The sequence below is a fragment of the Paroedura picta genome, chromosome 8 (assembly GCF_049243985.1).
Source record: "Paroedura picta isolate Pp20150507F chromosome 8, Ppicta_v3.0, whole genome shotgun sequence".
Classification (NCBI taxonomy): domain Eukaryota; kingdom Metazoa; phylum Chordata; class Lepidosauria; order Squamata; family Gekkonidae; genus Paroedura; species Paroedura picta.
Window position 1 is genome coordinate 14,938,529 of NC_135376.1, and position 22,382 is coordinate 14,960,910.

At 44.3% G+C, this 22,382-nt stretch overlaps 1 protein-coding gene across 14 annotated transcripts in view; it reads left to right on the plus strand.

Annotated features, from left to right (window-relative positions):
• The window catches only part of MECOM (MDS1 and EVI1 complex locus), a 539,689-nt gene that overhangs the window by 306,512 nt on the left and 210,795 nt on the right, over positions 1-22,382 (plus strand). The window lies entirely within an intron of this gene.

Consider the following 22,382-nt stretch of genomic DNA (forward strand, 5'->3'; position numbering starts at 1 on the left):
ATTTGCTTCTGAAAATATATTTTTCCTGTTTTTAAACAATGCCTCACATGACAATGCTGCATATATTTGCAGTGGAGTTTGGCCCTCTTAAATGCAGATAAATTTACATGTAGGAAATTGCTTAAACAAGTAGTTCCCTACAAGCTGCTTGCAAAGATATAGTCTCAACATAAAATCAGAGTCCAGTAGCACCCTTAAGACCAACAAAGATTTATTCAAGGTGCGAGCTTTCGAGTGCAAGCGCTCTTTGTCAGACTAGCTCCCCGACCAAAAGATGGAACCCTGAAGGGATTGGGGCAATTGCAAGTTGTCATGCTGGGTGGAGAAAAGGCAGTATATCTGGAGAAATTCTCCCTTATGCATCTCTATGCATCTCAACATGACAGTATTCCCTACAGCAGGGGTAGTCAACCTGTGGTCCTCCAGATGTTCATGGACTACAATTCCCATGAGCCCCTACCAGCAGATGCTGGCAGGGGCTCATGGGAATTGTAGTCCATGGACATCTGGAGGACCACAGGTTGACTACCCCTGCCCTACAGGACAATACCCCAGTTATATATGTGGATTCAGTACTGCTGTTACTACTGTTTTGGCCTCTTATGCAAATGAAGGATTGAAACTTAGCCAATAAGAGGCTCTCATTACAAGAACTTATGGACCAATGAACTGCTCCCGCTTAGGACCAATCAGGTTCTTTGGTGGGCCAACCAAACTTTATATAAGTCTGTGTTGTTCCCATGTTTCCTGTTCAGTGTTTTGATTGGAGTTGTCTGAATAAATAAACTCTTGTTTTTTCAGAACATCTAGTCTGTGCCTACCAAATCCCAGATTTAGTAACCCCATATGTTTAAGTATTATGAAAATTGTAAGATACATCCAGTAGTTGCATCAGTAAAACATCACCTGAGTTAGTGGGATAAATAATTGAGAATAAGCAGGGACCTGTCATGGGCTCAGATATGTGATTAGTTTGTTTGGATAGATTGAAATGGTTTTTCTTAGTAATTTTGGCATTGGAGTCTCAAACTTTTCCTGATGTCAACATATTCACCATCTCCTTTGCATACTGCAGCACCGAAGAGAAATATTTGAGAGCAAGGCCTGCTTAGCATTGAACTGTAGGATCCAGACCCAGAATTTCTCATCATCTTAACTGGGTTGATGAACAGAAGAAACTCTGTTTGTAAAGAGTTGTCATCCCCAAAGGTAGGGCCTGTTGATCTCCTGGAACTACAACAGATCTCTGGTCTACAGAATCTGGAGAAAATGGCTGCTTTGGAGGGTGGATCCTATGAGATGACATCCTGCTGAGGCCACTCCCTTTCCCAAACCCCACTCTCCCTAGGCTCCACCCCCAAATCTTCAGGAAATTCCCAACGCAGAATTAGCATCCATATTCCCAGTAGTGTCTATTACAGGGGTAGTCAAACTGTGGCCCTCCAGATGTCCATAGACTACAATTCCCAGGAACCCCTGCCTGGGAATTGTAGTCCATGGACATCTGGAGGGCCGCAGTTTGACTACCCCTGGTCTATTATATTACTAGCTTTCCACAAGAGTCTTAGAAACTCTTATTTTCAATCTTTCTACTTGAAATCTGTGGGGACTGAACCTGGGACCTTGTTCATGTAGAGCATGTATTGTTCTGTTGAGCCATCAGTCCTCCCTCATCTGGCCTGAGGAATATGGATTGACAAAGGAACACAGTGGGGCAGAAAAATCAGAGATATACCTGCATAAAAAGCACTCACCAGTGGGTGACGTGCATTCCTTCAGAATACTGGCACTGCCATGGGAAAGCTGTTCTGCTCCAAGAAATGAGCTCCTCCCCTTACTTCTGCGAAGTTCCACCTCCCGTTCAGGCCACTGTGTTCCGTACACAGCCCACCCCCTCAAGTTTTACTGGAATATCACGGAGGACAAACGGCAGGAACCGTCTTCAGTAACCTCTGCCTCACCCCTTTTAAGCCGTGAGTTCCAAGCTGGTTTTTTTTTTGTGTTGAGGTATGTTTTTTTCAAAACTGTCTTTTCAGCGTTATCATTTTTTTCTTTTTTAAAGAAGCTTGTTTAACTTTTATGTATGCACTTGGCAATGAGTTACTATAAAGCAAATAAAACGATGTCCCAGCTGCCTGGAAGGGGTGATACGGCAGATAGTATTCACACCCTCATCTTTGTATTCCGTTCCTTCAAGGATATCAGTAAGTAAACAGGACTGAGACGCTAATAGGTTTAATAAAGAAACAATTTCTCGGGCCCCACATTGTAACTGTGGGAAAGGTAAGGCATTCTTCCTGGTTTGGGCTCAGGTGTTTTTCCACAGATACTCCTAAACTGATATTGTGCTAGATTGTGCTAAATTGCAAGAGATCTGAAAAGTCTGGCATGGGACAAAATCCTAACCGAGAGCTCTTTAAGAAGTTATCCAACTGCTTCCCTACAGAGGGATGTGTCCCATGAAGTCTTAAAAGTAGATCTCTTCACAGCAATTGCTCTGAAAGGCATAATGTGCCCAGGATGTTCTTGTGCTCTGAATATCGAAATGAAAGGGAGTGGCACCACATTGCTGCTAACTCTCATTCATTTCAAGGGCGTTTGTGCAGGAAAACAGCCTAATGGCTTGTGCCATTGGAGAAGAATGTTTCTCGAGAGAAATGCAGGGCACTGCTAGAGAGCTAATATGCTGTTTCGTGAGCACACCTTGCATGTATCTTGGCGGGTCAGGAAGCACAGTGCCGGCTTCCCCTTCTAATCAGTGCAGTATAGCCACAAGATGCCCATCTGCCTAAGGCTTGGGTTTTTTTTCTTGCCACTATAATGCTCAAAACTTCCTCTAGTTTGCAGTCTTTTACATTGTAAAGGTCCCCTCCAGCCACTGCAGCAGGAGCAGAAGAGTCAGCCTTTTACCACCACAGGAGTCCCCCTCCTCTGAAAGAACCTTGTGGATCCTTGTGGAGCATCTCCCTCAGTCTTATTTTGCATGCAATCTTGCGGAAAATTTTGTTTGCGCAATCCCCATCGAAATGGCAGGAGCACCGTCGCCGTGTGGGTTGGTTGTGTCCATCACTGTTTGGCCTAGGGGATGGTACATAAGGCCATCATCCACACTTCCTTGCAGATGAGAAGTGTTGGTATCAGTGTCTCCATGTATTATTATGTTGCAATGCAAAGTTGTGCGTATAGATGACAGCATTTTGGAGATGTGTGCTTCTGGCCGCATTGAGAGAAATCCTTGAAGGTATGCAATCCCTAGCCAGAGGTCATGTGACAGGGGAGCAGGAGGAATAGCGGGAAGGGAGATGATAGATAACAGCTATTTGAGTGGAATGATTTTGGCTACATTCAATGGTTTGGGCATGTGACTGACTCCTTTTTCTTCTCCTCTTCCTTGTAGCATGGAGAGTAGTAGAGGAATGGAAGTTCTAAACCATCTCCAGTTATCCATGATGTAGGTATGTGGGTTAACCAGCGTTAGCATCCCCCAACACTAATCAGGATCCTAAATCTTGGTTTGAGATTTTAGATAGCAGAACAAAAAGTCATTTTGGTTCACTTGCATGCATGCATTGCTTGTCATGGATAACCAGAGATGGCCTTAAACCACTGCGCCTTCTTTGAATTCCACGCTCGTAGGGAAAGAGATGAGGAAGGAGTCAAACATGTGAACCGTGCACAAGCCAGGTTTGTAGACATTTGTTTTTACTATCTGAATGCAACCTCTCTTTTGGGAAAAGAGGATGGTGTCATTTCTCTGGTCCTACAAACTGGGAACATTCCCATACTCCCCATAACTCTGTTCTATAATAAACAGACTCTTCCATAACTGATCCCTAATAAATTGTAAAGGATTCCAGCCCATGTTTGAGCTCTTGTTGTCTTACGTATTAAAATCAGCTTTGGGTCCCTTCTCTTGGCATTCTCCTGCTATGAAGAAAGATCTTGTGGACGTGACCAGCACCACTGCACTTGTGAACCTGCCTCCCAAAATCATTGTGAACCTACTTCCCACTAGAATCTCACTTGAGACAACAGCTTAAAACCTTCTCAGTTCTCCAAGCTTTTAATCATATATCTAATTCTGAACAGTGGCCACACACACACACACAGAGTAGGGCCAGACAATGAAGATTCTTCCAGAAACCTGGGGGAGTCCAAGGTTTAAAAAATTATCCCAAACTGAAAGAAGGTGAGGAAATTAAAAAAAAAAAAAAACCACCCACCCTGAATCCCAGTTAACAGGTGACAAAATGAGATCTGTTGACACACTTGGCCGCCATTTTGAGGTTTGTTTAGCTACTTCTCAAACAGGCAGTAGTGGAAGAAGCAAGGAGAACAGCAGAAGCAGAAATGGTGGGGAAGGAAATGAGTGATAGCAGGAGAGACAGTAGAGGAAAGAGGGAAGAAAGGAGGTTGTGGCTGGGAGTAGGTGGTAGAGGCAGCAGGGAAAGATGGGAGGCGGAAGTGGCATGCCAGATTAGAAGTCTGCACTCCTAACCACTACAGAGCCAGTTTGGTGTAGTGGTTAGGAGTGCGGACTTCTAATCTGGCATGCCGGGTTCGATTCTGCGCTCCCCCACATGCAGCCAGCTGGGTGACCTTGGGATCCCCACGGCACTGATAAAACTGTTCTGACCGAGCAGTGATATCAGGGCTCTCTCAGCCTCACCCACCCCACAGGGTGTCTGTTGTGGGGAGAGGAATGGGAAGGCGACTGTAAGCCGCTTTGAGCCTCCTTCGGGTAGAGAAAAGTGGCATATAAGAACCAACTCTTCTTCTTCTCTTCCTCGACACCAAACTGGCTCTACAGCGGCAACATCCTAACCCACCACTATTTTCAGAAGAGTACCTAGGGTCTTTCTTATTCCCCATAATAGGATATCCCTGTGTTAAATTTTCCTGTGGTCTGAATCTAGTAGGATTCTCTGTTCTACCCTTCATTGTCACTAAACTAATGCTTGGCATTGAGAAAAATCTGATGTATTTTCAAAACCTACAGTATTATTTTTAAAGGAAAACCCCCAGTGCGTTTACATACACTAGGGATTCCAAGTTCATTTACTCAGATGGTTTACTAAGCCTGCAAAGACATATCTCTTATCCAGTGTAGCATCTCACAAATACCCTGGACATTTTTTTCATAGTTCGCATGTTATGTGATTTGTTTAATGTTCTCATAACTTTGGCAAGCCTTTGAGTATTATTACCCCCCTTCTTGAAAGCTATCACCTTTGAGGTGATGCAAGGGAGCTGTTCTATTTCTTCGTCAAATTTTTTTCCCCCTCCCCAATATATTTACTCATCAATTCTGTTTTCTGAATACTTGTTGAAAGAACAGAAGTTTGTAAATTATACAACCCTAAACAGTGGACCCAGTCCATGGCAGCAAGCCCAGACAATGTCAGATGTGTTTTCCCCTCTTCCTGGCTGGTTCTTGACAATTATTACAGATTACAGAAGTGTTAACATTTCTGTATTTAAACAGTTTTGGGGTTGTTGTTTCTGTTAAGTGTACGCTGTAGCCTATTCTCTCTTTAAACAGAGGAATGGCATCAAATTCTTGGGTTTTTGAGGGTGAAAGCTGGGGAGTCTCTCATGGCCCATGTCTCTCTCCAAGGATCGAGCACACCCCCTCCCCCCCATTTTCGGTTCATTTGATTGGTTAAACTGGATTTATTGTATATTTGTTGTTTTCATTGGTTTCAAAGCAAAAGGCAATTTTTTGGGTAGTCACACACCAAGGTGTGTGCACACATATTAAATTAGGATGAAATCCTCAAGGGGCATGCTGCTCCCTCAAAGGATATTTCTGTCTAAATTTCAGGCAGTTGGGAGAAAACATCTCTGTTTTACAAGGAATTAAAATATCCACAGGGCTGGCACAGCGAAGCATTCGGAAATTCCAGAATGCAGGTAGAATGGCAGAGGGCACTAATAGATAAAAGCCAGCACCATCTGGTGGGCACCATGTTTCACGGGAGGCCTGTCCATGTCTGTGCCAGGCATGCAGGGACAGTGGTGGGTGAGATTTACCCCAGAGGCATCTTACTCCTGTTCAGATGGGAAACTGCACCTCCCCATCATCAGCATTAGCAGATTGAAAAGGGTAATTGAAGCGAAATAGCCTTTGCTATTGTTATGAAGAACTTCTCAGCTTGTATCACATGTTTCTAACTTCAGAAGTCCAATAATGAGCTTTGCTGTAGAGTCTTTAGAAAGGTTGTGGCCCTTGTATGTGTTTACCAAGCTTTCCCTTCATTGTTCTGCGGTGCTACATCCATAAATCATTTGCCTGACAAATATTCTTGCTTTCCTGAGGCAAAGCTGGGATATTTACTTGCATTAACTGGCATAGCCTAATGAAATGTCCTTTTGCCAGATCTTGATAGACTTGAGGAACTCTTTTCATGCAAGTATCGCTTCCTCCCTGATTGTCTGCTCTGGGGCCCAGTGGCTTGCCCACCAGCGCTGTTTTTCCATTCATTTGACATGGGATCCTTACTGGTGAAGTGTGGGTTGGGGCATCCTATAGTGATTTCTTGCTTTTCCATCTGAGGTAGGGCTGGGATTGAAAGCAGGTGATGTTCGTAGGTAAGAATGGTCCTCAGTTTTGGGGACTGAACAAATTAGGAAGGGAAGGGGCCACTTGCAGATTAATTTATGGCACTCCTTTTTATAATTTACCAGTACTTATTTTTCACTCCTAATGCATACGAAATCTATAGTGATTTGTTGTTGTTGTTGTTGTTAGGTGTGAAGTCGTGTCTGACCCATCGCGACCCCATGGACAATGATCCTCCAGGCCTTCCTGTCCTCTACCATTCCCCGGAGTCCATTTAAGTTTGCACCTACTGCTTCAGGGACTCCATCCAGCCACCTCATTCTCTGTCGTCCCCTTCTTCTTTTGCCCTCGATCGCTCCCAGCATTAGGCTCTTCTCCAGGCAGTCCTTCCTTCTCATGAGGTGGCCAAAGTATTTGAGTTTCATCTTCAGGATCTGGCCTTCTAAGGAGCAGTCAGGACTGATCTCCTCTAGGACTGACCGGTTTGTTCGCCTAGCAGTCCAAGGGACTCGCAAGAGTCTTCTCCAGCACCAGAGTTCAAAAGCCTCAATTCTTTGATGCTCAGCCTTCCTTATGGTCCAACTTTCGCAGCCATACATTGCAACTGGGAATACCATAGCCTTGACTAGACGCACTTTTGTTGGCAGGGTGATGTCTCTGCTTTTTAGGATGCTGTCTAGATTTGCCATAGCTTTCCTCCCCAGGAGCAAGCGGATTTTAATTTCTTCTATAGTGATAGTTCCCACCAAAACGCTAGTGTGACAAGAACAGAATGGGAAAGAGCCAAATATTTGAGGAGATTCATTGTGTTTTTATGCTGATATTATCATCGTGGGAAAAATGCAGTTAGAATGGGTAACTGAAGAATAATCTCATACATCTCATGTTGTCTCCACAGATCAAGAACAAACAAAGCAATAATTTTATTTAGCTCCACAGTTACAGTAATGGAAGCAAGGGTTTTTGAGTCACACAGGTTTTTCTTGAAGATAGATGTTTGGTGAAGAGAGAAGATAAATTGATGTATTTCTGGCATGATGTTGTCCTAAATCAGAACAAGAAGGTTAATTTGTTTGCAAATTCTATTACAGAGAGGTTTGTTGCTAAAAAATTAGTATAATTTTGCTTTAGGACAAAATGATAATTGTTGTCTTGTTGCTGAATGCATGAACCACCTTCTCTGAAGAACATGATGTGCTGTGGTGTGCAATATCTGCGTTATCGGGAATAGCTCACACAGACTTGACACACATGGACTGTTTCTGCACTAGCGATATCGTTTGGATTTGTATTTTTAAAGGGTTGATGTTTTTCATCCATTTCCGCACTAAAATTTGCTTCTCCAGGCACAGACTGGAGTTGCCCCTCACTCACCTCTCGCAGCAATGGAATCCCCAGAAAACCGGATTTCATCTTTTCAAGCAGAGTCTAATAGGGTCTAATTCAGGACTGCCCAATGCAGAAATGCATGCAATTGGGTTTTCTCCTGCACCCGCCATTTTGACTCATTTGGCAATGCCCCTTTCCTCATCGCCATACCCCCTCCTCCATTCCTTCCTCCTCCTCCCTCTCTCCATTCCGAAAAATCTGCTTAAAAAAAACCAGGGTGATTGCATTACAATGCTGTCTTTAAAAAAAAGAAGTCTTGCAGTCTTACACACCAGTATTATAATGTTATAACCTTGTAACCCATGTGTTTTTAAATAAAATTATTTAAACTTTTGCGATCAAGTGTTGAGCTCACCCATGCATTACCTCCATCCCTGCTTACTGTTTTTGTCCAAGTTTATAATTGTTACCACAAGAGGACAGCCAATTGTTTTTAGGGTCTTCATCAAAATATTTTTGAAGCACTGCGGATTTGCAGCCACACATACTCTGCAGAGAAACCTCCTTGTTTCCTAGTAGGTATCTCTTGATAAGAAGTCAGCATATATTTCTTAAATCTATGTTTTAGATTTTTTAAAACTTAATCAGGGATGATTATAGTGTAATGTTTCAAGGGAATTGCTTTCTGTATCATGTGTTCTGAAACTCAGCAGAAAAATATTGTTCTTGGCTACTGTCCTGATTAAACCAGGCATTTTAATGTTCATTATGATAGGTCATTTGATGGATAGTCACCTGTACCCTGTGATCCACTGAAACGTGGCTATTTGGGTTGAGCGTTAGTTGCGCAGTGTCATAATTTCCCATCTTTGCCTTGATTAATGTTTCCTTTTGTGATCTGAAGGGGAAATGTCTGGAGGTTTCTTTCTCTGCATAGCAACCACTTGAGGATTCAAAGAGGAAGATCAGTTTGTCATCCCCCCTCCTTTAAAAAGGAATGGTGCATTTGTGTGTGGGGGGGAGAGAGAAAATAATACATACATGTTAAGTAAGTCCATAGCCATTTTTTGACTTGGCAAGTATTAATTTTTAGACAGTGAATTCATTAAGAATAATTTGATAGGTGACACTGGCTTTCACCTGTATAAAACTGAAGACATCAGCAGCAGAATTCCCATGTGTGATGTCATGCAATCTAAATCCAACTTTCCTTTATAACAGTAGTCAGCAGAATTAAGGACTGATTCACAAATATAGATATGTTGTCTATTCGATGACTCACAGCTGAGCACACGAACCGCATCCATTGAAAAATATTGTAGATGGGGTGAATGGAAAACACAGCCTATGGTCTTTGATCTCTGATGGCTGCAAATCCAAAGAAGGGGTTGGAAACAAATTATATGTTTCAGCCACTAAAGGTCAGCACTTACAGGCTTGACCAGGGCTTGGAGGAGAGTCTGCCCAGGAATTATTGTAGAAGGCAATCTGAGTTTAATTAGGAAAGCAAAGCATAAAAATCCTCACTTGATAGTCCACCACCACCACCACCACCATCCACCCTCCCGTGCAACTCAGGGCAGTGTACAACCTACATTTACATCAATAAAACATTGATATTAAAACCTTAGAAAAGTTAAGTTTGGTGTAGTGGTTAGGAGTGCGGACTTCTAATCTGGCATACCAGGTTCGATTCTGCGCTCCCCCACATGCAACCAGCTGGGTGACCTTGGGCTCGCCACAGCACTGATAAAACTGTTCTGACCGGGCAGTGATATCAGGGCTCTCTCAGCCTCACCCACCCCACAGGGTGTCTGTTGTGGGGAGAGGAATGGTAAGCCGCTTTGAGACTCCTTCGAATAGGGAAAAGCGGCATATAAGAACCAACTCTTCTTCTTCTTCTTAAATATCCCCTTCTTCAAGTGCCTTGTATTTCTCATGTAGTCATTACTGGTTTATTAATCTTCTCTAGGGTAATCCTAGAACTGGAAGTGATTTACATAACAAGTAAGATGGACCCTTAGCTTTTATACATGGTAAACCTCTATTCTCTAAACCAGGGGTAGTCAACCTGTGGTCCTCCAGATGTTTATGGACTACAATTCTGCTGGCTGGGGCTCATGGGAATTGTAGTCCATGAACATCTGGAGGACCACATTTTGACTACCCCTGCTCTAAATCCCACTGGCTTTCAGTGGTAATAGGTAGCCACCACAAAAACACAACTACAGATTACATGGGCTCCTCCATTCAGGTGGTGCCCTGGAAACTGGCAATATCGAGGCAGCCGGGCAGCTGGACAGCCACGTCTCTTGACATTTTTTTCTTGTATACAATTCAGCTGTGAAGCCTAGAATTTTTGGAAGGAGACCACAATTTCTTCTGATATCCCTCTTTCCCCTCCGGGTAACAGCAGAGCAAAAATGGGTGGAATGGTGTCAAATGGTGCCTAGACATCAATTTCTGCTTTGGATATCATGACAAGATAATCAAGCCATTAAAAATAGAGGAGACACTAGGATATCAATGATAGAATCCTCCCAGCTGACAGATACCTGTCAGTCATGCCAGGCATGGTTTGGACCAAGGGACATATTCCCAAACAGAGTGGGATTTTGATAGTGCCATCTCTTCAATGTTTCTCCTGTCATAATCGCCCTTATATTGCAGCTAGCCTTCAGAGGAGAAGAGCTAGGCACAATTGCATGTCATTCTTCATGTGGGGGAAGTTTCATCGTGCAAAAATGCACACCGCAAGGGATTCAAACCCCTCTTCCTCTCCACATGACTTCAGTCTGAATTGGGCTTCTGTGCGGCAGAAAAAAATGACTTTAAAAGAGCCTGGCAAGTTCCAGTTATGGACTTTACATCTGATCTGATCTTTACAAACAAGTGTGTAGGATTTCAAATGGCTGTCTGTCACTTGTTTGTAAAAGGTAAAGGTAAAGGTATCCCCTGTGCAAGCACCGGGTCATGTCTGACCCTTGGGGTGACGCCCTCCAGCGTTTTCATGGCAGACTCAATGCGGGGTGGTTTGCCAGTGCCTTCCCCAGTCATTACCGTTTACCCCCCAGCAAGCTGGGTACTCATTTTACCGACCTCGGAAGGATGGAAGGCTGAGTCAACCTTGAGCCGGCTGCTGGGATTGAACTCCCAACCTCATGGGCAGATGACTGCCACCCAACTTGGCCTCTTGAGGAAGCCAGCATGGTGCAGTAGTTAGGGTCTTGGACTTGGATACAGGACACCCAGGTTCGAATCCCCACTCTGCCATGGAAGCTCGTGGGCTGACTTTGGGCCGGTCACATTCAGCCCAACCTACTTTGCAGGGTTGTTGCAAGGATAAAATGGGGGTGGGGATAACGTTGTGAGCCACACTGAGAAAAAAAATGTGGGATTTAAACGAAATAAATAAATAAGACCCCCTGAACACTAAGAAGACAATTCATTCCTCTGCTTGGACATTTTTGTCATGGTAACTGTAGGTCTGTGTTTGGCTTCACACTTCCTTGACACACCTTGTTCAAAGAGATCATATCTTCAGTCATCGGGCCGTCTCAGAGCAATGAGTACACAGGAAGATCTGTGCCGTGTCTCTTTGCAATTCCACCTGTAATTTTTTTTTTATAGCATCTTTCAGGATTTGAGAGTTCAGTGCATTGCATCATTATTTTGAGAAGGAAGAAAAAAGAAACCTTGTGACAGTTGAGTTGAAACAAGAACAAAGACTCCATAAAAAATGATCAGGTGGAACCCTGAAAAGATAAGGCCTGAATCCTTCTGTGTGTACTCACCGCTATACGGTTATCTGATGATTGAAGGGATGACCTCTTCGAGCAAGGTGTGTCAAGGAAGTATGAAAAAGAAATCTTATCTGCTGCTCCGTTGCCAGCCGTTTCTTAAGAGAGGGGCGCATCCTTCCTTTATTGCTTAACATCAGTGCCGGCATTACACAGAGTTGCCAAAGTACTTTTCATTAGGAAGAAAAACATTAGCACAGGCGTGACTGTCGGATTCTGGTGGGTAGCGGTGTTTTTTTTTTCTGAAGCAGCAGAAAAGAAATGTGTGTGCACACAAAAGCTTGAATGCCACTTTGTCAGGCTTAAAGGTGCCAACGGGAGCAAAGAGGTGAAAAATTCACATTTTGACCTCAAAGGGGACCAAATGAACTGTATGCTGCCCATTTTGAATGCTGCCCAACAGTCATGTACAGAAGACTAAAGGTAAAGGTAAAGGTATCCCCTGTGCAAGCACCGAGTCATGTCTGACCCTTGGGGTGACGCCCTCTAGCGTTTTCATGGCAGACTCAATACGGGGTGGTTTGCCAGTGCCTTCCCCAGTCATTACCGTTTACCTCCCAGCAGCAAGCTGGGTACTCATTTTACCGACCTTGGAAGGATGGAAGGCTGAGTCAACCTTGAGCCGGCTGCTGGGATTGAACTCCCAGCCTCATGAGCAAAGCTTTCAGACGGCTGCCTTACCACTCTGTGCCACAAGAGGCTCTAAGTAGAAGAAGTAGAAGAGGCTCTAAGTACAGAAGACTACTAGGGGTTTATTTGGTGTAGCCAGTTTGGTGTAGTGATTAGGAGTGCGGACTTCTAATCTGGCATGCCGGGTTCGATTCTGCACTCCCCCACATGCAGCCAGCTGGGTGACCTTGGACTCACCACAGCACTGATAAAAGTGTGCTGACCAAGCAGGAATATCAGGGCTCTCTCAGCCTCACCCACCTCACAGGGTGTCTGTTGTGGGGAGAGGAAAGGGAAGGCGACTGTAAGCCGCTTTGAGCCTCCCTTGAGTAGAGAAAAGCAGCATATAAGAACCAACACTTCTTATTATTTTATTTTTATGCTGCCCCTCCCGGCAAGCTGGATTGGTGCGGTTCGCAACACATAGTTAAAACAGATGTTAAACTAACAATAGAAGACATTTCATTAAAAAGTGGTAAAGCACAATTGAAACACCTGTATACAACATCTGCTATAGTTCCTATGTCTGAAGGACATTGCCTGTAGGTGTATCCATTTGCCGCAGGGGAGCTTGTTGCAGGAGGGGGCCGGCTTGAATGATGTTACTCATTGTTGGCCCCAGCCAAATGCCTGAGTGGCACTTAAAAAAAGAAGAAGAGAGAGTGTGAGAGAGAATGGCTGCCAAAGCACCTGGCAGGCCACAATACCTGGATAGATTTCTCAGTTCAGTCCATTGGATCCCAAGGTGTGCAGGCCTTACATGAAGCCCTGTGTCAGGGTGAAGGCATTAAGCACAGAAGCCAGGAAATCTTCCAAGCTGCAGGTGCTTGCTGGATAAATGTGTTTGGAGAGTTCCTGTTTTGCAGCTGTTCTCCTTGAGTTGCAACTACTGGGCAGGAGCCTAGTCCTACCGTTCAGTGAGGGCTGTTTTCAGCTTTTGGTAGGCTTATTCAATGGTGGTCCCTTCTCCCATGTGCGATGCAGTTGGGTTGCCTGCAGCTCCTCTTCCTCCTCACTGCCACTGCCTATCAGCCCTCATACACCTGGGCCGTTTTGGCAGCCTACTCAAGGCGTTGGCTTGGAGCCTATGCTCTCCACCAACAGAAGGCACTTCTGCTGCTCGAAGAGGGGGAAAGAGTAATTTTCATATTAGACCTCCACTGTGCCCCGTAACATTCCCAGGTGCGCATTGCTCTCCGGTGGGAAAGTTTCAAGGAGCCAGGCAGGCTAGAAAGTCCTGTACGGTGAGCACAGCTGCATTTCAGTATATTAATAGAATCAAGTATGTTATATCTGGGCAACTCTTGGTAGTCCAGAAATTGATACTGACCTACACTGGCCAAAGCAGAAGTCTGGGACTTGAGTTTTTTATTGGCTTCACTTGCTCCATAGCACACAACAAGCTAGATGGACCAGGGGCCAGGTTATTTCACAGAACTGTCAACTGCAGCTTGGAGAATTCCTGAGACCAGTTAGTGAGGATGTCCTGGCACTAGGTTCATGCTCTGGATCAGCCATTTCTCCCAGGAGAAATGGTCTCTGTAGTCTGGACATCAGATGTAATTCTGGAGTCTGACGAGCTCGGTTTCTGAATGGTTTTGCAGCCTTCTATTACACTAATAGAGCCTCTTGTGGCGCAGAGTGGTAAGGCAGCGATATGCTGTCTGAATCTGTCTGCCCATGAGGTTGGGAGTTCAATCCCAGCAGCCGGCTCGAGGTTGACTCAGCCTTCCATCCTTCCGAGGTCGGTAAAATGAGTACCCAGCTTGCTGCTGGGGGGTAAACGGTAATGACTGGGGAAGGCACTGGCAAACCACCCCGTATTGAGTCTGCCAAGAAAACGCTAGAGGGCGTCACCCCAAGGGTCAGACATGACTCGGTGCTTGCACAGGGGATACCTTTACCTTTACCTTTATTACACTAATGTCCACAAAATGCTTTTTTTCCAGGTCAGGTAGAATTGGGGGGAGACTAAAGATTTCTTAAGATGGTTCACAAGGAAAAGTCAGATGAGATCCACGAATCAATATGCCAAATGTTTTTTTTTAAAATAAATTGCAGTGATGAGAGGAGAAGGTTGTGATTCATATTGGGATTGTGATACCGGGGAGAAAAGGGGGTCGAACTCTTTCCTGACATAGTGTCTGATTGACAAAGTCAAAATCCATGCCTGTTTCTCCTCTAATACCAGGCTGGAAGAAGGAGATAACAGTTTGAACTGAGGCCCCCCGCCAATATTTTAGTTTACTTTTAAAAAACTGTTGGGTAGATCCACAATGTAACTTTCCTTGTCTCCTCTTGTTTTGCCCTTCAGATTGTCTCCCATCTCGATAAATATAAGTTTATGACAGAGCGCAAATGCGACAGAGGAGAGGGTTCAGGTATTTAAGCTCTTTGTTTAACCAGGGAATGGGGTTCATTGGCCTCAGGACCAACTACATTTAAGGCTTGATAGAAGGCGCTCTAATTCTTGATGCAACCCCTGTTAATGAACAGGCTGCCTGAGATGTCCAATGATGTTAGCACAATGAAATCAGAGTCCAGTAGCACCTTTAAGACCAACAATGATTTATTCAAGGCGTGAGCTTTCGAGCGCAAGCACTCTTCGTCAGACTAAGAACTGACCATCATAACAGTAGGAATATACAAGCAAAAGTTAATCCTGTTCCAGTAGTAAACTGTGTCACAGCATCCAAACACAGCCACGTGATAATCCCCTGCCAAACCAGCCAATCAGACCCCGCAAACCCATTTTTAGTTCACAAAGACATATCAGAAATAAAACTGTCAAAGACAGTGATCCACAGCTCACACCCTACTATTTACTGCCAGCCCCATCTGTCTCCATACCAGCGTGAATGATGTTAGTTAATTCTCAGTGATACAGTCTAAATGCTGGTTTTGGATGATGCGCTGAACGTTGCCCTCCAAGTTGAGTGTGTTTCTATGGACAAATGGCTCAGAGCATAGAGTCAGTGGCCGTCCAGACATCGATAGACAATTGCTTGTTTTTAAACTGTGGTTTGTTCAACAAACTATTGCAGAGAACTGGACATGTCATCCCAGTAGTGCTCTGTAGCCAGGCAACTGTGTCTAGTGAATTCAAACCTCAATTACTACAAACTGCTTGTTGACATCCCATTTCCAAACCGGAGTTTGAAATCCTCGTTTGCCGCCGACCATCATAACCAAATGTGCTAGAGTCTCTGTGCATGTACAGTGAGATAAGATTCTACCAAACCCATTTATCTTGATATCTTCGTGTAGCTGTCCTCATTATCATAATGGAGGATAACAGTTTTTCTAGGGGGAAAACCATTTCTACAAGGACACTAAGCTTTACAGGCAATGACAAAAGATTCTTTAGAAATCTGGGGGCCCTGGCGGGTGATTCATACTGCCTGGCACCTATTCATCCATTCTACACTTGATAGGGAAGGTGTGTGGCAAACAAGAGGGTAGGGTTGCATTTCAGCATCAATGACTTATATTATTTGTATGCTATTTCCTGTGATAGCTTATGTTACCATGAGTCACTACTTCCTTAATTTTTTTTTTTTAAAACACAGTCACAACTAAATGGGGATTTCTAAGGAACACTTAAGTGCCATTGTGTTATCTCTGAATAAAAAGAGCCATTAATATGTGTCAGCGTCATCCAACAGAAATATGATTCTGAACCTTGGATACTGGAATGTTCTGGTGAGTTCCTGACTGTAATCTCCGCACTGTCAAGCAGCAGGTCAGGTTTTGCCCCAAATTGAAGGTTTCGTTTCGGCTCAATTTGAGAACATAATCATTTTACCGAGAGGAAGCGAAGGCGCATTAGCCCAAATGAGTGGTCTTCTCTAATCACACAATTGCCGCAGATTATTTTTCTCTTGTGCATCCTCATTCATTGTGAACAGAGCAGTTCTCATCTTCTCATTTTGGTTATAGGCCCCAGGCCTCTCTCTGTTACATAGCAGTGCCAGGACATGGAGCCCAGAGGCTCAGACAGGACATGGAGGCATCAAGGGACTGGGGAAGTTGAGCTGGAAAGGTCTACGTGGAAAGAGGGAGAGTAACAGGAATGCACAGACAATGTACTTAATGTGTGTTGGCAGCCTAGTAATAATGCATTACGTGCATGACATAGGACCGTTTACGCACTGGGAACTTCACTGCCGCAGCTCCCGTGCAGGAGCACAATTCGGGGGTGGATGAGGTGCACTGGGCCAAATGCTCCCCCGTGTGGGTGCAAGTAGAGGTGGAGCAACCTACCATGACTAAAACCTCCAGTGCATAAATGGTCATAGGAGACACATTCCTATGATGTCTTAGTTCAACTAGTAGTGCTTTCCTCTTCTGTCACCGATAGTGAAACCATGAAGGTCAAGAATTATGGGGCCTGTGAGACGGAGCACTTCCGCCAAACCTATGGTTGAAGTAAGTGCGAGAAAAGCCTCCAGATTTACCATCGAGCCTGGGCCTCCTGGATTCCATTCCCATCACATCCCATTTCTTTCTATTTTATTTTTTCCATCTTCTCCCTATTCATTTTGGGGCTGGTTTAATTCTTAATTGAACTGGATGACAGTCTCGATGATGGAATTTTAATTTTAATTCAGTGGATTTATAATTTTATTGTCTAATTTGTGAATTTTTACAATGTTGTATACCGCCCCAAGTCAACTTGGTCTAGAGGGGGCGGTATATGAATTGATACATACATACATACATACATACATACATACATACATACATACATACATACATACATACATACATACATACATACATACATACGAAAGATGCATCAAAATATTCCCATGCCCAGAATACTCATTGCCTATCTATAAGTGTGCATGTATGTGTGCATGTATGTGTGTATGAGGGTCCCCTGGATGTATTGCCGTGGGTGCGTTCTTTAAAATGTATATACTGCTTTTGCACAGATGTGATTAACCTTTAATCAGATCACAGAGCCTCTGCCAAAAGCCATTGTTGGCACATGTGGAGAAGATATCTGTCCTGGTGAAAGTGATTGCTGCGATTGACTGAGTTTTTTGCAAATGTAATTGTGAAAACCATTTGTGCTGTTTTTGCCCCTTCTCCCTTCCTAAGATGACCCTTGCTGGTAAATACTGAGCATGAGCATGCTGTAGACCAGGGGTAGTCAACCTGTGGTCCTCCAGATGTTCGTGGACTACAATTCCCATGAGCCTATGTTAATGTACTACAATTCCCATGAGCCCACAGGTTGACTATCCCTGCTGTAGACTAAATCAGACCATTGGTCTATCAAGTGTCAATACTGCCTACTCAGACTCATAGCTGTTCTCCAGGGTTTCCAGCAGAGGTCTTTTACATTAGTGATCCCCATCCTGTGGGCCGCGGACCACATGTGGTCCTTCGACTAATTGGAGGTGGGCCCCGAAGGACGCCTTCTCCCCCCCCCCCGGCCCTTTACTCCATCCCCCCCAACCCTTTACAACACACTTCATTGTTGTGGCGTGTCTGTATCTTATTTTGAAGGGATGTTTAAACATTACCATAGCAATCAGAGAGCGTTAGGGCAGTGGTTGAGAGTAGAGGAGTAAACTACCCCCCCCACTGGGCCTCAGTAAAAGGCGTTGAGTGGTCCCCGGTGAGTGGTCCCCAGCGTTGAGTGGTCCCTGGTGATAAAAAGGTTGGGGACCACTGTTTTACATGACATGTTACCTGATACATCACATGTCACCTGGAGATGCTGAGATTGAACCTGGGACCTTCTGCTCTTCCATTGGGCCACAGTCCCTCCCACAGCATGAGGCTAGTGAGGGCTGGAAATGTAGTGTCAGCTCAAAATGGCCGCAATAAATTTCAGTGATCAGTTTTGCTCCTGACCACTTAGAAGCGAGGGAGGGGTATTGATGGGGAGCATGCACGCATCTGCTGTCTGCCTGAAATGGCTGTCAGATGAACCCCCAAGGTGAACTGGACAAAGGTCCATGAATGTTTTGAGAGCCATGAGCTTGGACACTGAAATTAGTTGAAATTCACACTAGTTACATGCCATAGGTTTGGCATGTTATTGATAAAACAATTAATATCAAGACTCTCAGGAAACAGAATTTTAAACTTGATATGCCATTTCTTGTTTTTTCCCCTATCCCTCAGAAAACAAATTGCACTGGCCAACATCTTTAGCATTTTTGCAAAAGAGTAGTATGTTTTAAAACGGATCTAAAAATTGCCATAGATTTTTACCAAACATGTCTTTCATGTTTGCAAAGTAATCACGTACGAAGCTTATCGGAGGAAATTATATAACCTTAGTCATCTTTATCACAGGATATGTTGATTATCTTATTGTCCTTTGAGATAGCACGGTCTTCCTTCTAGATAACAAACTGCATGCAAACATTAGAAATCTAGGGCTGTGACTTTTGTTTAAAAAAATTAAAATAGAAGCCTGTAGTCTTCTGCCAATCTTTAAACAACTAGTCTGGCAGATTTGGTGATTGTTTTAGGAGTGCTTCGTAATTGCAAACAAGGGGCTGGGCACTTTCTCCATCTGACTATGTAGCTGATAGAATGTAGCCATTGAAGTGAATCATTTTTTCGTGGGATAAGTCAAAGCCATTCATGTCATGGTGTTGGCCCTTGGCCACATTATCACTGTTACGGAAATAACGAGTCCCAGTGTAAGTAGTATGTTCACAATAACTTTATGTACCTGAATCCTGTTTTGTAACTAAATGTCCACTTGTTTGTGTGGACTGGATCAATCTCTTATATTCTTTGCCCTATTAATGCTTTGTCTGTGGTAACATCATGTTCTTTTTGTAATTTTCTTTGGCTCACCTTTCTTATTAGCAAACTTGTCCATTCTTATCTATCCCAATCGTTTTATGCAGATTCCTCTCTTATCTCTGCACAAGTCAATTCAAGTTTAAATCCAGTTGCTTGCTTTGCCTACTTGAGCTTTATCTGGTGCCTGAATGATGACTTGGAAGCCAACCCTCTGTTTATGAATGTAATAATCTTTAGTCAGGGTGAGGCCAGATATCACTGCTCCATCACATGTCTCATACAAAAACTCATCCAAAGGCCATTTTTCAGGGGGTAATTTTCTTTTTAGCTACCTGATTCAAAGAGAGATTCTTATGGACAGCAGTGCTCATTGAAGGAGTTTTATATCATTTTTGATTGTTGGGAGTATAAATTGGAGACATTATGCTTTGGGTCAGTACTATTCCTCTCCCCAGGGCTGATGAGAGTGAGGTCGTACTCACTGTCAGGAATTTGGGGGTGATCTTTGATGCCTTCCTATCAGTGGAGGCTCTGATCACAAAGGTAGTGTTCCAGGTATTTTTCTATCTGCGCCCTACCTGGCCCTGGAAGACCTTCCCACATTGAACCATGTGATGGTCACCTCCAGACTGGATGACTGTAGCTTAATATATGCAGGGCTACTCTTAACTCTGACTCAGAGATTACAACTTTTGCAGAATGCGGCTGGCTGGGTCCTTGTTAGGTCCCCATGGAGGGCATATATTCAACTGGGACTCTGGCAGCTACACTGGCTATCAGTCAAGAACAATATTTATTTATTTATCACATGGCCTGTGTAGTATAGCCATGAGATCCGAGGATTGTCTGGCAGCCAGGCAAGATATGTTCGGAGGTGGTTTGCCATTGCCCGCCTTCAGGTCATGATCCCTAGAATTACTTGGAGAAACTCCATCCAAATCTTTGGACGTCTCCCATCCAAATACTAGCCGGGGTAAGCCCTGCTTAGCTTCCGAGATCTGCCGGGATCAGGCTATGGGCTATCCAGGTCACAACACTCAGGACAATAAAGAAGATGTAAATAGTTATCATCATACTATGTATAAAATCAAGTGAAACACAGTGATCTGATAGGGGTCCCCAACCCCCGGTCTGCGGCCCGGTACCGGGCCGTAAAGGCCATCATACCGGGCCACCAGCGGCCACGCCTGCCTCCCCCCCCTGCAGCGAGAGGGGGGGAAGAGGCCGGCATGGCAGCCGGCGCGGCAGCGACACTAACGTGCACGCGCGGAACTGCAGCACATGCACGTTTGCGCCCCCTGGTGGCCAAAATGTGCATGCGCGGCAACTCTGCACATGCGTGTTAGCGCCACTTGGTGGCCAAAACGCGCATGCGCAGCTATTGGGCATGCATGTTTATGAGCAACTGTGGCAGCTGGGCCGCTGGCTCTCCCCCACCCACCGGAGGCGGTCCCCGACCAGATGAAGGTTGGGGACTGCTATGATAAGGAATGCTCGGGTTACATTGATGGTTATCTTTCTTTCAATTAAACATGATATTCTCCTGGCATGGAGGAAAAAGGACAAAAGAGGGCAGCGCTGTGGGCAGGAGATGGCCAAGGGCAGCAGATCCTTCCTTCTTGGCCAAAGTAGTTGGAGAAGGTCTGTCAAGTCTCCACAGACATCTTGACTTCTCTTTCTGATTTAACCCCCCCAACCTCATTGGCAGAGAAGGCTGACAGTTCCGGTAGCCGTGTATCATAATTCGATAGGGGATCCAAATTTTCCTATCCTTCATATAATTCACTTCCCAGTTAAAGCATCCACCACAATTCAGGCTTTTTGATGTATGTTGAGGGCCCAAATGACTGGAAAAATATCCTGATCACAAGATGTAATGCTGTAAATGTACACGCAGCACATAAGGCAAAATTTATTTGTCTAATCACTTGTACCCACAATGAATGAATTACTTCATAACTTCAAAGCATATGTAACAAATCCACCGCTGGGCTGTAACTGTGCCAACAGAAAATAGACGCAAGTCTTACCATGTCGAACCAGATGTAATGGCTTCTTACAGCCCTTGAAATAAATGTTTGCTGGGGCATGGTTTGAAGGAGAGCAGCGTTGATAGAAGAAGGTATCAGAAATATAGGCTGCCTAAGGAGGTGGTGAGCTCCCCCTCACTGGCAGTTTTCAAGCAAAGGTTGGATACACACTTTTCTTGGATGCTTTGGGCTGATCCTTCATTGAGCAGGGGGTTGGACTAGATGGCCTGTATGGTCCCTTCCAACTCTATGATTCTATGATTCTATAACAACACATACAGAACACACTATGCCAGGGGTTCCCAACCTTTTTTGAGCATGCAGGCACCTTTGGAATTCTGACACAGGGTGGTGGGCGCAAAATGGCTGCCACAAGAGGCGGAGCCAGCAGAAATCTAATAGTAACTCTTCGATATTTCAGGCACAAATAGTATTTAACGCTATGCCTTTTTAACTTAACATCGTCTTTACAAATATTTTTTTGCATATGCCTTCATTCATGCAGTGAATTTGCTCGGGCTGCGGTGGGAGCTGCTGCTGAAGCCACTTAAAAAAAAACTCCGTAGCTCATGAGATCTCCAGTAGTAATCAGAAACCCTGCTTGGCAAAAACTCCACTGCCCACTTACTACTTGGCAGGCACCATGGCACCTGTGGGCCCCATATTGGGCACCCATGAACTATAACAATATGGGGCATTTAAAGTAGAATATGACCAGCCTTAAGCATAATATAAATACTGAGCATTATTATTATCAGAAATAGAGCAAAGAAAAAAGATGTTGCCATGCCTCAGTGGCAGAGCATCTGCATCACATGCTGGAGCTCCCAGGATCCATCTCCAGGGATTCTAGTTAAAAGGATCAGGCTAGCAGCTGGTGTGACAGACCACTGCCTAAGACCCTGAAGAGACATACTGCCCATCAGAGACGACAGTGCTGTCCTTAATGGACCCTCAGTTTGACTTCATATACAGAAGCTCCATACACTGAAAGTTACTTTCATCGCTAAAATAGAAGATGAATGAAAGAGAGCAATCGATATATGCAATCACTATTCCTTTCTCCCTTCCATTTAGAGAAATATATTTGTCACATTTGTGTAATTTTGGTCTGGTTGGTTTCTTTTATAAACATTCCTCTGCTTTTTCCAGATTATTAACATGTATTTCAAAACTACAAAACCGTCCAAATTGGTCATCAGTTCCAATACTGTG